Consider the following 14766-nt stretch of genomic DNA (forward strand, 5'->3'; position numbering starts at 1 on the left):
GGATTAATCAGTTGATAAGAGCTTTTTGTCAGCAAACACTACTAATTAGGCCAACCAGTTGCAGCTGTGGTGTCTTGTGTGCCAATTACGAATGAAACCGCTTTGTCGTTGAAAACGCTATTAAAAAATCTATTTGAATAATTATTTTTGTCAGATTATTGAATGATTTAGTTGTAGGCCGTGTTCTAAGCGGGATAATGTATATTGAGGCGGTGATTACTGGGAAATAATGACCTTCAGGTGAATCATTAAGCCCTCCGCTGCGCGTCGGGCTCAATCTTCACCTGTCGGTCATTATTTCCCCCGTAATCACCGCCTCAATATACATTATCCCTTACCTATATTATACACTATACTATTATATTATATTATATTATCCACCCAACTGCACATATTTTAACATATTTCTTACATTTGAGTGACACATGATGCAAAGAGAAAGGAGCATAAACAAAAAGCACAGTGCCAATAATGTCACTGGTATGCCTCAAAATCCTACAAGTGAGACTCCATTTTGAAAGGGAACAGCAGATGAAGTAGTTATGGTGTTGACACCACTAGATCATCATGTTGTATTGAAGCCCATAAAGCCATATTTTAATCAGAGTAATGACACCCTGCAGCGCCCCAAATGATAGTTTTCCTCCTAGTAATAAGTCCCTTTGTGGATCCACCAGACAGCACTGACATGTACGTGGTCCAGTACAGGCACATGACATCACAGCAAAACAGGCAGCTGTGATGACTAGGCCTTAGAAAAACACAGAGTACGGGCAAAAGGGAAGAGAGCTATGCAAAGATGTAATTAATGTTCATGTAGCCTAAGCATGACAGCCACTAAAACAACATGTTACTGTGGAGGGGGCGTATTCAGGCACGCCCATGTGTTTGTGTGCGCAATGTGGCATGCCATTAATAAACATTATTACATCAACCAATATCAATATGTGTCAGATTTAATTAAAATAAAATAAAGTTGAAATTGGACTTTTGTGAGGATTGAACATCTGATCGAACAGTTCTTCCAACTAATAACAACTTTTATTTAGCAAAAAATCTAACAAGGTGATACAATGGCAATAAAAAACGAATAGCAAATAGAAGCAATGACAACTGCAAGAACAATAAAAGAACACACAAGTATAAGAAGAAAACAGTGGTAACAACAGCAAATAAAGGCGATGGTACTATAAGAACAGTAAAAAAAAGCAAAGTAAAATAAAGTAAACTAATCTGGGATATGCCAATAACACATTTCCAAGTACTGAACTTTAAATATTGGCTGATCATCAGACATGATTATCTACATTGAGTTGCAATGTCTTATCAGTGGACTGTCTGTCAGCAGAGTGGTTAACGTTGTCTCTCCTGGAGCCCAGAGCAGAGCTGAGAGACATCAGGCTGATAGACATCAGACGCTGACAGAGACAGACGGAGTGAGGAGGGAAGGGCAGACCACAGGCCAGGGAGATGAGGGAGAGGCTGGAGATCAACACGCTGAAGGACAAGCGTAGGACAGCACACACACACACACACACACACACACACACACACACACACACCAAGACAAGTGCACACAAGACACAGTCAGTCAGTGACACATTGGTCTGATATTCAAAACAACGATAAAAAGCGAGGGAGCGAAGGCCAGTGCCAGGAATGACCAGCGATAAGGACGTACAGGCCGAGGCTATACTTAATCACACTGGCTCCTCTGTTCAACACCTGAAGCGGAAAAACACTCAATAAACAAACAGATCACCACTAAACTGTCTATAGGAAGACAGAAAATGTGTGTGTGTGTGTGTGTGTGTGTGTGTGTGTCTACACTTACAACTTGTTTGTAAAGTATGTACAAGCAATTCTGTATTTCTTTGTTGTTGTTGTTGTTGTTTTTCTGTCTGTTTTTTCTGTTTGTATTGTTTCCTGTTATGTATGGAAATTGAAAAATTGCCATTCTTGGTTCAATAAAAAAAAAAAAAAAAAAAAAAAGTATGTACAAGCAATGCATGCGCATTTTCTCTGTGTGTGTCTATAACTTGAAATGTGTTATTAGCCCCCCCTATGTGTGGTAAATATAATGTGTCTGGTGGTGCATTTTCTGGTATATTCGCTGTCTTGCTTGTACGTGCTTATGTGTGTTTGTAATCCATCTAAATCTCTGTTGTGTGCTATGGCCATCATGACTAAGTAAAGTGAGTGTCTCTGGATGCCCCCCATCAGCCGGCCGTCTGGCCAAATCCCACTGATCCCACTTCAGGGGCCGGCTTAAAAGGATGGGGAGCATTTTGACTGTGGAGCGAATAAAACAGAGTGCAGGACTTAAAAGGAACAGAGCAGCATTATTAGGTTTTTCTTCTCATCAATTTGTCTGAAATTGCCTCCTTGCGTAAATGCCCGCTGTTTAGCTTCGTAGACAATTTATTTATCTTTCTCTCGGTACCGTGTGTAGAGAGCTTCTTAGCTTCATCATTATTTGAATAGTCTGAGGATGAAGCAATTAAGGGAAGAAAATCACACAAAGTATCCTATATCCTCGCCAACCTGAGGGCAAACACTGCTCATGTCAAGGGTTAAACGGTGGATTGTCTGAGAAGTTCTGGCTATCAATCTTCATGTTTCCTGGAGGACATGCAGGGGCGGGGGAGGGGAGAGAGGGACGAGACAGAGAAGAGGAGGCTGCAGGTGCAGCTGGGATATTGGGAGAAAAATAAACAGATTGGGTTTTGTGTTTGTAGCACTGGCCCAATTGTTGAGAGGACTTGTGCATAGACTGAGAAATCATGAGCATACTGAGAACGCAAAGGTTCAAATCAAACCCAGAGTATGAAGGTTACAATTTGACCCACTCACTCTCCTCCCTGTCTTGTCTTCACTGTAGTGTTTGAGAAATCATTGAGATGCTGAGAGAAGGCAGTGTGCTCACTCTCTGGGCTCTGCTGAGAGAAGGCAGTGTGCTCACTCTCTGGGCTCTGCTGAGAGAAGGCAGTGTGCTCACTCTCTGGGCTCTGCTGAGAGAAGGCAGTGTGCTCACTCTCTCTGGGCTCTGCTGAGAGAAGGCAGTGTGCTCACTCTCTGGGCTCTGCTGAGAGAAGGCAGTGTGCTCACTCTCTGGGCTCTGCTGAGAGAAGGCAGTCTGCTCACTCTCTGGGCTCTGCTGAGAGAAGGCAGTCTGCTCACTCTCTGGGCTCTGCTGAGAGAAGGCAGTGTGCTCACTCTCTGGGCTCTGCTGAGAGAAGGCAGTCTGCTCACTCTCTGGGCTCTGCTGAGAGAAGGCAGTGTGCTCACTCTCTGGGCTCTGCTGAGAGAAGGCAGTCTGCTCACTCTCTGGGCTCTGCTGAGAGAAGGCAGTGTGCTCACTCTCTGGGCTCTGCTGAGAGAAGGCAGTCTGCTCACTCTCTGGGCTCTGCTGAGAGAAGGCAGTGTGCTCACTCTCTGGGCTCTGCTGAGAGAAGGCAGTGTGCTCACTCTCTGGGCTCTGGCTGGTTGTAACGTGTAAGACTCATGTCAATTACGTCGAATTTAAAATGTCTGAACACGTCTAACGTATGCACAATGCCTAATGGTTAATTGTATGTTTAATAAGGTACATGCTATTTGCACTGTATGTCAAATACGTCAAATTAAAATGTCCGAACATGTCTAACGTATGCACATAACATGTGCACCTATGTGCAATGAATATGCCACTGACTTGTCTTATCGCTATTCTGCCTCATTGCCTATTGCTGCTTAGTATTGCTTATTGATGCCTATTTCTTATTGCCTATTGCTCATTGCTTGTTGCCTATTTGTACTATGTCGTAAACGGAGTCCACAGCACAAGAATTTCACACGTGATACTTGTACCATGGAGTGACAATAAAAATCTTGAATCTTGAATCTTGAATCTTGAATGTGGCTCGGCTGTATGATCCCCTCTCACAGGAATCTGCAAGGGCAGAAATCTCCTTTGACTTTGCTAAAGGTCATACATCTAGGTGAGCGTATACGTATACAAGTACACACTCGCAGACACATACATACAAGTAAGTACACACACACACACACACACACACTACACACTCAGCATATTGTGCCACAGCCTGTTCCAGTATGCAGGGTAGAGCTGTGCAATTAATCTAGTTTTAATCTTTTAATCTAATTTACAATTCTGGCTTCCCACCCTTACTGTATGAGAAAAGACAATTATTTTTTATATATATTATTTATTTTCTTTAGCCTATTTACTGATCTTTATATATATCTATATTGATATCTATATATATATATTTTTTTCAGTTCAATTGTATTTAAATTTTAAAGAAATCCAGTATTAAAAGCGCTATATAAATTGAATGTATTATTATTATTATTATTATTAAAAGGCCAAAAAAATTAAGTTCAATAAATGCATGATGTTGCCAATGTCATTGAGAAATGTTAAATAATCATGATCTCAATATCAGTCAAAATAAGTTATTTTTGCCATAAGCGAACAGCCCTGCTAGTAGTGCAGGGGAGGGAGGGGTGCTGATGGGAGGAGTTATCAGAAGACGCCTGCAGCACCGAGCCAGTGGCCAATCAGCGGTCTCGGCTCTCTGTCTCTCAGTGACTGACTTTCACTGCTCACAGCTATCCTGCAAATCCCTACTGGGGCAAAGTCATACCTGGGGCAGAGACATGCAGACACAAACACAGACACACACACAGTCAGACACACACACACACACACACACACACAGACACACACATACACACACACACACACACACACACACACACACACACACACACACACACACACACACACACACACACACACACACACACACACACACACGTCCTGTATGTGCAATGCACATACAGGACGTGTATGTGCGTCCAAAAGGTGTGCATCCACACACACACATGCACATTGTGCATGTGTGTGTGTGGATGCACACCTTTTTTGCGCAGACACACTGCCTTCATGGCGCACACACACACACACACACGTCCTGTATGTGCATGTGTGTGTGTGTGTGGATGCACACCTTTTTTGCGCAGACACACTGCCTTCATGGCGCACACACACACACGCGCACATTCCTTGATAGAAAAGTGTCTCCTAGCAGAGCTGGGCGTGGCAGCAGAATATGAAGGATGTGAGTGAATACATGAGTGTAGCAGCTCCCAGATGGAGACTCCATGTTTCTAGCTGCAGGAGAACAATCTTATGACAGAAAGACAGGGAGGGAGCCAGTGTTGCAGAGCCAAGACAAAATGAGATGAAAACTACACCACCACACAAAAAATGCTTATTTTAAAAATGACTGTGGAGTGTGGATGTGCAAGTGTGTGTGTGTGTGTGTGTGTGTGTGTGTGTGTGTGTGTTTCACTGTGCTTGTGTGTGGATAGGCAGGTAAGAGGATTAGTTCAACAGAGAGAGAGAGAGAGAGAGAGAGAGAGTGTGTGTGTGTGTGTGAGGGAGAGAGAGAGAGAGGGAGAGAGAGAGAGAGAGACAGGAGAGAGAGAGAGAGAGAGAGAGAGAGAGAGAGAGAGAGAGAGAGAGAGAGAGAGAGAGAGAGAGAGAGAGAGAGAGAGAGAGAGAGAGAGAGAGAGAGAGAGAGAGAGGACGGGGCATCAAAAAGCACTGTAGGTGAAGAGAGTAAATCCAGAGAGGGTAAAGAGTAAATGCATAAATTACAAAATAAACCTACTGTAACCTATGAAGGCCTACAAATCAAGGACAGAGCTAAAGACAGAGGGAACAGCAGGACGCTCGTATAAATAACTTCCATGAACAAGCCAGAGTGAGCAGGACAGAGTTGAGACAGCAGGAAATCCAGCTGTATCCCCCAAGGGCCAGGAAGCAAGCAACCATAGTGAGGAGCAGAGCGGGGGGAGAGTGGGGTCAGCTGCTCCGGGGGGAGAGCGGGGTCAGCTGCTCCTCTCACCGCCTGCTCCCCTGCCTGATGGAATTAGCTGAAAGTGCCTGGGAGGGTCATAAAGTACCTGGGAGGGTCATAAAGTGCCTGGGAGGGTCATAAATTCCTCTGCAGCCCTGTCCCATCACTTTACGCCTCCCACATCCACTGCCCTCTGGCCCAGGCTGACCACTGTGACATTTGCTCAGCCAAAGAAAACCATTTGCTCTTAAGGATCGCAATTTGTGAATGGTGAAATGGCATGACATTATGTCGTTTAGCAGACGCTCTTGCCCAAAGCGACTTACAATAGACCTTTTTTCTAATAATCTGTCTGAATAATTAGTTGCTTTTTTAACCTTTACTTATACAGGGGGAGTCTCACTGAGAGCAATGTTCTCTTTTTCAGGAGTGCCCTGTTCACATTCACACACACATTCACACCTGGAAGCTGACCAGTACAACCACAGTCTGATCTGCTGGCCACTGAGCAGCTCCACTGGAGCAGTTGGGGTTAAGTGCCTTGCTCAAGGGCACTATTGAATCTACATGAAGGATTATAATTATATATTCAAAGTCAATCTTTCCCAGCTCTTAGTATTTCATTAATATAAACAAAGGTAGAGGAGTGGGAGTGGTCATGTGAGAAGTTGTATTTAGAAAGTTGAAATTATGGGATGGCAGATGAATGATATATGTGCTGCTCTTTGTGGATGTGCTGTTATTCATATTTATTATGCCCAGTGAGATTAGCTCATTTGGGTCATTTCATGATGTCATATGTTTTGAACTGCCGTGCATCCTATTTCTCATGCCGGCTGTTGGACTTGAGTCAATATCTGATGTGATGAACTGGTCCCAGGCTTAGATGCAGGAGCTGATGATGAACTGGTCCCAGGTTGAGATGCAGGAGCTGATGATGAACTGGTCCCAGGTTGAGATGCAGGAGCTGATGATGAACTGGACCCAGGCTAGATGCAGGAGCTGATGTGATGAACTGGACCCAGGCTAGATGCAGGAGCTGATGTGATGAACTGGACCCAGGCTAGATGCAGGAGCTGATGTGATGAACTGGACCCAGGCTAGATGCAGGAGCTGATGATGAACTGGTGACCGGTCCCAGGTTGAGATGCAGGAGCTGATGATGAACTGGTCCCAGGGTGAGATGCAGGAGCTGATGTGATGAACAGGTCCCAGGCTGAGGTGCAGGAGCTGGAGGATGAATGGAGTGAGGCATGTCCTTGAGGAGCTTTGCTGCGCTGGAATGTGCCAATATCAACGTATCTGACAAGACATGAGATACATGTGTATCGGATATTAACAAATAAGAAGGAAAAATGTCTCTCTCGTTTGATTAACACATTCACTGCCAGCCGTTTTTTCAATACTGTAGGTAGGTTCTGCCAAGTTTTTTTTTTTAGGATTCTGGCTCATCTTTCAAGAGCCGAGGATTCTTTTCTGCTAAGATTTTGTGAACACAAATGATCTCAAAAGAACTAATAGAATGTGTGCTTTCTCTGTCTAAAAGAGTTAGTTTGTAGAGTTAGTAGTTATGTAGGCATTAGCAGTAGAATACAGCATGGTTTCAGCGTCTGAAAATCTATTCTGAGATAAATGGCTTTTTGTGAAATTCGATAGAACAGTCACTTTAACCATTTATTTTTGGCGTAAGACGTCAGACATCTAAACAATAGTTTTGAACAGTAATTTCCTCCATAGCAGCAGGAAACCCCCCTCTCCTTCAAACTCCTCCCTCCGTGGGTGTGTCTCTGGTGGCTTTGCAGCGTTTGTCACAAGCGAGGCTCTGCCTGTCTGTGCTGCCTGGCTGCTGGCGGCTGCTCTTTGGGCGAGTCTGCATGAGTCGTTTCGGTTGTGAGCTCAGCTGCAATGAAGCTGCGTGCGATTGTGGGCTTTCTGCGGGTGTTTCAAAGTGTGTTGCACGCATAATCTATTATGCAAATTTGCAATCCCCCACCGCCAGCTCCCAGCGCGATAATGCGCGAAAGCGAAAGCGTTTTCGCCAATCCATTTTACACTATGAGAGAATGGTTTCCTCGCGCGTTCCCCTGCAGTTTTGGCTCGGCTTTTTCTAGTCTGGAGAGCACTGTCGCCACTTAGTGGGTCGGTGGAATGGGTTGTACACGTTCGGTGGCTCCAATATTTTTTATAGGAGACGTGGGGGGCGTTGATCCACGTCCCACCGTCAAAAAAAGATTTTTTTTTTTAAGACGAGATATCTCGTCATTGGCAGTCAACCGTTGGATTTTTTAAGACGAGATATCTCGTCAATGACAGTGAACGTGTTAATATAAGCACATATATTCATATAAAGTAAAAGGAACAAAACAACAAAAACCAACCAGCTATAAGACAATATAATAACTGGCAATATTAAATGACATATTGCCAGTTAAATGGAAGTCAATTGACGTGTGTTTGTGTGTGTGTGTGTGTGTGTGTGTGTGTGTGTGTGTGTGTGTGTGTGTGTGTGTGTGTGTGTGTGTGTGTGTGTGTGTGTGTGTGTGGCCACAGGTCAGTAAGTAGACGTGCAGGCAGACACCGCTACAGGAAACAGAGGGTGTCAAAAGGAAGCGATGTGTCATGTGTGTCGTCAGAGGGGTGTGTGGAGGAAGAGGCGAGAGGAGCAGGATAACTACTGACTGACAGATGCAAAGACGAAAGATTTACCACAGTGTACACACATACACACACACACACACACACACACACACACACACTATCTCTCTCACACACACACACACACACACACACACACACACACACACACACACACACACACACACACACACACACACACACACACACACACACACACACACACACACACACACACTGATGAGTGCATCTCTTTATTAATGCCATCCATCATTTGTGTCAGGCCCAGACGGACATCCAAATGCCATCCATCTGCAAAGACAGCAGAACTGCATTTGACCAGCAGTGATCAATACGCCAATACAGCAGTCTCCCCTGCCTTCAATGGCAATCAGGGGAATTAGACCACATTATCTCTATGCTGCCTTCAAAGACAATCAGGGGAATTACACCACATTATCTCTACGCTGCCTTCAATGACAATCAGGGGAATTAGACCACATTATCTCTATGCTGCCTTCAAAGACAATCAGGGGAATTACACCACATTATCTCTACGCTGCCTTCAATGACAATCAGGGGTATTAGACCACATTATCTCTATTATCTCTACGCTGGCAGCTAAACGAATGCCATTGTTAATTGTGTGGGTCAACAGGTCTGTGTAAAAAAATGTCTGCAGTATATTCAGGCTTTGTCACCGGGCGGCCATGAGGAAACCCATGAGCTCTGGGAGAGAGGAGGGGGGTTGGGGGAGTGAAAGTCAAGCTGAGGAAGCAGCAGGCTGTCTGGAGGAGAGTCCCCTCTTCCTGTTCCTTGCCCTTTCTAACGACTCCCCCCAGTGGAAGACACACACAGTCAGACACACAGAGGACAGAGGAGAGGAGAGGAGACAGGGGACAGGAGAGGACAGAGCGGGGAGAGGAGACAGAGGACAGGAGAGGAGAGGAGAGAGGAGAGGAGAAGAGGAGAGAGGAGGAGAGAGGAGAGGAGAAGAGGGGAGGAGAGGAGAAGAGGAGAGAGGAGAGGAGAAGAGGAGAGAGGAGGAGAGAGGAGAGGAGAAGAGGGGAGGAGAGGAGAAGAGGGGAGAGGAGGAGAGGAGAAGAGGGGAGAGAGGAGAAGAGGGGAGAGAAGAGAGGAGGAGAGGAGAAGAGGGGAGAGGAGGAGAGGAGAAGAGGGGAGAGAGGAGAAGAGGAGAGAGGAGAGGAGAAGAGGAGAGAGGAGAGGAGAAGAGGGGAGGAGAGGAGAAGAGGGGAGAGGAGGAGAGGAGAAGAGGGGAGAGAGGAGAAGAGGGGAGAGAAGAGAGGGGGTTTCCTCGTCAGCGCAGCGAGCTTTCCACTCCTCATCATTTCCATGAGATCAAATGAAGTTTTTCCCCGAGCAGACAGGAAATATTGTACAAAAATGCAGCCTACCGTATATTACTGATTTTGTTGTATACGAGATAAAGCAAGGTATAAGCCTAATAGCCTATAAACACACCCATCAACCCCCCCCCCCCCCCCCCACACACACACACACACACAGACATGCACGCGCACACACACACACACACACAAATGGCGAGGACACATTCATCACATTCTCAACGGCCCCTTTTTGCACCCCCTATTTTTCTTTCCATCTTTTCCACCCCCCCAAAACACAAACACACACACACACACACACACACACACACACACACACACACACACACACACACACACACACACACACACACACAAACAAAGGAGAATTCCAAGGCGATGATGTCACCCCTCTCGCAGAAAAAAGAAGCATTACCTCATCACCTCATGCTACCCTCTAAACCCCTCCCCATTGGGCGATTTCAAACTCGAGCAGGAAATCCCTCAGCCAATGGGGGCGTCCACTTGGCCCCTTGTCTTTTCCCATGGCCTTGGCCAGCGCAAGCTCAGCAAGACCGGCGCTCTGGCATTAACCCCTCGGCTGCTGTGTGTGTGCTGGAGCTTTCTGCTGTTCTTGAAGCACAAAAATGCAGCAGGGGGAAAGCAGGTGGTGCATTTTTTAATGATGCGGATATGTGTGCCAGTTTTAACCTTGGCTCTGAAATGGCTGCTGAACAATTTGCTTGTGTGTGTGGGAGGCACTCTCTTTGTTTGTGGGTCCATTGAGCTCGGCATGGAGCAGGTAAACAGGAGCAGGGCTGAGAGCGGATAGTGCAGCGCGGCAGCACTTCCCTTTGTGATTACTAAGCCCCCTCGACCCACTGACTGTCAGCAACTCCCCGCACATTCAGTGTGGGGCCTCCAGGGGGCCTCCCACATGTTCCACTGTAGGACAATGATCAGAGCAGGGCTTCAAATGACCTCCGCTGCTCAGGGTGGAACCGGTGGTGATTCTGGTTCAGCATGATTCAGAGGAGATAGCAGTGCTGCTGTTCATTATCATCAGGCCCATCTCTTTGAGAGAATAGAGCATTTCCTGAGTTCTAAAGCCCCATGGCCCACCAATCAAACATTCACCAAACAACTGCCAACAAGAATGATGGCAGTTGTTGGAGAATGTTTGATCGGTGTGCAATAGAGACAGTCGGCATGTCTGGGAACACCCATACAGGCTCTAGGAACGCCCACAATAGACGCTGGGTAAAGCTTGTATTATGCTCACCCTGCCGTGAAGGGCGCGGGGGTGGAGCGAGGGCCGGGCGCGTCAAATGACGTAAATTTGTTGGGAGTGGATGGTTGGGCGCTACCTCCGTCTGGCGCTCGCCTTGTGCCTGATTTTTTTTCTCACAGCGCAAGCAACGCACGGCTTCTCTCCAAACATGGCTGCTTTCAAGCCACTGAGCCCTGAACACTGAGCTGTGTTTTCGCCACATTTCTTGACCCATGTGGTAGGCTATAAACTTTGATTTGCAACTGTTCATTTTTAGTCATTTCACCAAGTAAATGTGTTGTGTTGAGAGCATTATTGAGAGAGATTAAAAGCAGCACAGAGTAGGCAATCAGGGCTGAGAAGTAAAACGGCTTTCAGTAAAAACAAGTTTGGGACCTCCATGTGGGGTCATTTGAGAGTGAAAGTGCACTCAGTACTGCACATAATAGCGTTTCATTGCGACTCTTCCACGGGCTGTTCTCACTATTACCATTGTACAATACATGCTGATCACTTTCTGAGTATAATGGCATCTGCCCCAGCGCGGGGTCTGCACGGTGACTCACGGAGACTCGCGGGGCCACACCCCCACGGAGCTTGGTCGAGTATAATTCAGCCTTTAGCTGGCTCAGCCTGGCTGGGGGCGTGGTCAGGGTGGGGTAAATTCCCCCGTTCTATCCATTCAGCAAAGTTAGAATTTAGCTGATAGCCCAGCCCAGGCAGACACGATCGGGGATTTAACCACCGCAGTAAACGCACATCTGAGCAGACGTCTTGTGTTCTACTCTAGAACCCCCAAACCTGTAGTTTAGAGCCGCAGCACCGTCTTTTGGTGAGTCAGCCATGAGATATATCGGCGGTTTTACCCCACTCACGCGTCAGCCGTTTAACATTTTGTGGGCGCTAAATGAAACACCACACAGCCACAGTGACAGACTACAGGATATTGGGTAATAATACAAAGGGCATGACATTTAGCCAATGTGATTTTGGTGGCAGGCGAGTCCAGAAGAGCGAACAGCAGCACAGTTGGTGAGTGTGAGTGAGACTGGACAGCAGATTCAAATTCTCATGCATGAATCCACATTTACTTAAGGCATCAGAAGTTTCACCTTCAGTTCCACCTTAAAATGCTGGATCTCTGTTGCCATTGTGCTGAGGTGACATCATTACAGACTGGTAGGCAGATGTTTAGCTCGTTAGCTCACCGAAGTAATCTAGTCTTCTATTATAAAAGGGAGCATGTGGGCAATGTTCTCTGTTTCAATTTTGTCCCGTAAGTGATGTCATCAGTGATTTACTTGAGCGATTGTGCATTGTGACATCATCACTGATGATGTCATAGACATCAAGTCACAATGTTTATCTTAGCGCGCAAGATGCCTAGTAACATAAACAACACCAGCAGCTGCAGCAGCAGTATACAAACAAACCTCATCCATAAACTAAATCGATTGTATAGATGTTTGTACATGTTAGTATGAAGGAGTAAGACAAGAAAGAAACCATCCTGCAAAAATGACAAGAAAAAAGGTGTTATATATATGTGCACTACTGATAAACTCATATGTGGTTTTCAATCTGCCAATTAATATTGTAATAATATATATAATGTAATATAATTTTGAAGCACGATTCATTTCGAGAAACCTGAACATTACATTACTTCCACTGAGCCAGCAATAATATATTAACCTTTAGATTTTTATGCGAGAACATAACTTTACTTCCATCATGAATGAAATGATCAAGGTCAAATGTGAATGTGAAAGTGACAAATTCCACAAAATAGAGTGAAAATTGGCTGTTAATCTTCCCTTTTTTAAATGACGTGCAGGCTTTAAGTCTGGAGCTATCTATTCTGATAGCTGCAATAAAACTCAATATTTGAAAGTGTCATTAAAGTATTGCAGTGTGTGCCAAAGGTGAGAGAGCTCTTAATCAAAACGCAGCCACACAAAGTGACTCCTCTTCCTCTGTGTGAATGTTATCATGAGGGATGAACCTTGGAAGATTAAGAGAACAGTGAGTCCTTGGTGGAGCGTCCCTGACAAGTGTCGCTGTCTGAGTCTTCACTTACAGCCATTGACGGCCGGGCAGTGTTTGCTTCAACACAGTTTAAACAGCACTGCTTTCTTAGATAACCGCTCTCCAACCCAAACACTAGTGTCAACACCAAACCTGATTCTTTAAGTCTTGATTATTTACCGCCTCTTATAAGTAAAGCTACAATGCACTGAAACGTATCTTCTTCACCATGCAGCACTGCCATATTTCAAATCTCATTTGAATGTGAAACATCTAAAAAAAAAAATGATAAAAATGAGGTGCTGTAACAAGATGGGGAAAAAAATAGAGTCCAGACACTATAGAACTAGCTCCCATGAAACATTTATTGGTAGTCTTGACTCTACCATACATACCCACCATGTGTAACATTTCGGGTGCAAACCAAATGTCTGAGGAAGGGCTTACGCCCGAAACGTTACACATGATCTAGTTGCGGCTCTATTTTTTCCCATCAAAAACATTTTCCAAAGTACATTTTGAAAGGCTGAACTCGATCATTTTCTAGAGACGGAGCATAAAAATGTGATGCGTGCTCAAGGCAACAACATTGAGGCGAGCGAAACCATAAAGCAGATAGAGAACAATATGAACTTGTGTTCAGCCGAGAGACAAACTGAAGAGAAGAAAGCGAGGGAAGAGACAGAACAACACCAGACAGAAGAGAAGAGGTGGAGGAGAAGAAGCGTCCCAGCTGCCCCCATTCACACCTCATTAGCCTATTCCACTTCCACATTGAGCAAACACATGACAGCCACTGTAAACAGCAAGTCATTAGCACGAGGGCGCTCATCCAGCACTCCAATAAAGCACAGTGGAGCTGAGAAGAGAAAATAAATGAATAAAGAGGGAGAGTTCATCACCCTGTCCAGATAATGTCCCACTTAGGGCTGCAACTAACGATTATTTTCATAATCGATTAATCTGTCGATTCTTTTCTCGATTAATCGATTAGTTGTTTGGTCTATAAAATGACAGAAAATGGTGGCAAATGACGATCAGTGTTTCCCAAAGCCCAAGATGACACCCTCAAATGTCTTGTTTTGTCCACAACTCAAAGATAATATCAGTTTACTGTCATACAGGAGTAAAGAAACCAGAAAATATTCACATTTACTAAGCTGGAATCAGAGAATTTAGACCTTTTCTCTTAATTAATTAATACACAGGACAAGATGTTACTATCCCTTGTGCCAAAATCCGAGGAAAAACACATTTAGAAGCCCAATCCAGAATAAAACAAGCTAACAGGCTAACAAACTAATAAACAAGACACAAATCACCAGTTACCTACCCTAGCCAACAGCAGTATGAAGCATGTCATTGGGGTTTTCAAGTGGGCACCTTCCTTCACCGACGTTTCGTTAAGTTAGGCCCACGACACCTCAAGAAGGCTTAACGGTGTAATCCAGCGTCCTGGAAACACCCCCCTCCATGCTACCACCGCACAACTGCATATTACCTCACTATCTAAGCCTAGCTATCCAGGTCGATTCGGTATGACATTCCTGACTACACCACCACTGTCAATGATTCAGCCCTGTTGATGCGGACCGTTAATCATGACCACCAACAAACA

The 14766-nt window shown here is 45.2% G+C and overlaps 1 protein-coding gene across 1 annotated transcript in view; it reads right to left on the bottom strand.

The window, feature by feature from the left end:
* Nucleotides 1–14766, bottom strand: part of limk1a (LIM domain kinase 1a) — a gene marked incomplete at its 5' end in the record, with an annotated part of 88100 nt that overhangs the window by 49093 nt on the left and 24241 nt on the right. The window lies entirely within an intron of this gene.

This window comes from Poromitra crassiceps (genome assembly GCF_964638095.1).
Source record: "Poromitra crassiceps genome assembly, chromosome: 5".
Classification (NCBI taxonomy): domain Eukaryota; kingdom Metazoa; phylum Chordata; class Actinopteri; order Beryciformes; family Melamphaidae; genus Poromitra; species Poromitra crassiceps.